Source organism: Gymnoscopelus microlampas (genome assembly GCF_963454915.1).
Source record: "Gymnoscopelus microlampas genome assembly, chromosome: 5".
Classification (NCBI taxonomy): Eukaryota; Metazoa; Chordata; class Actinopteri; order Myctophiformes; family Myctophidae; genus Gymnoscopelus; species Gymnoscopelus microlampas.
Genome location: NC_139942.1, coordinates 40291078 through 40291915, shown reverse-complemented (window position 1 = coordinate 40291915; position 838 = coordinate 40291078).

Genomic DNA, 838 nt, shown 5'->3' with positions numbered 1-838 from the left:
AAAGAAATCTAAAATGACACAGATACTTTCCCGGCTAAATGGGCTTTTTAAAAAGCCATTTAAGCTAACTATATGCTAAGTTTGAACTTAGTGTGAGGTGGTGCAACTGGCCCCTGGGCAGGGGGTGCCAAAAAAGTACTCATTAGCAGGCTGCCCTCCCTGACAACTGACGAGGGCAAGAAGAGTGGCAGGTGGGAAACAGAAACGCATATACCTTCCCCTGGTCACTTCCACAAGCCTGTTATAAAAATATGACTTCTGTGAATGAGCAGTGGTGGAAAAAGTTAATTTTTACTTACTTAAGTAAAAGTATCAATAGGCTACTGCAATGTAGAAACAGGCTACTCTGATACAAGTAAAAGTCCGGAATTAAAACATTACTTGAGTAAAAGTGCAAGTATTGGTATCAGAATGTACTTAAAGTACTCATTATCGCATGTGAGCTTGTAGATCGGCTATTTTCAAATGTATATAGGGCTAAAGTGGTTAATGTATGTTTTGTAATAATAATCAAAAGTAACTAGTAAGTACAGTTTTCAAATAATATTAGTGGAGTAAAAGTACAATATTTGCCTCTGAGATGTAGTGGAGTAGAAGTAAAAGTACTGAAAACTGGAAATAATCCAGTAAAGTAAGAATACCTCAAAATATTGTACTTACGTACAGTACTTGAGTAAATGTACTTGTTACTTTACACCACTCACACTGGGTGATAAAACACGACTTCTGTGAATGAGCAGGTCTGTTTGAGAAGGGGGGGGGGGGGTGAAAAACATGGAGAGAGAGAGGGGGGGACAGGGGAGGTAGAGACGGGGCTGGGGGGCGAGTGGGGTGGGGG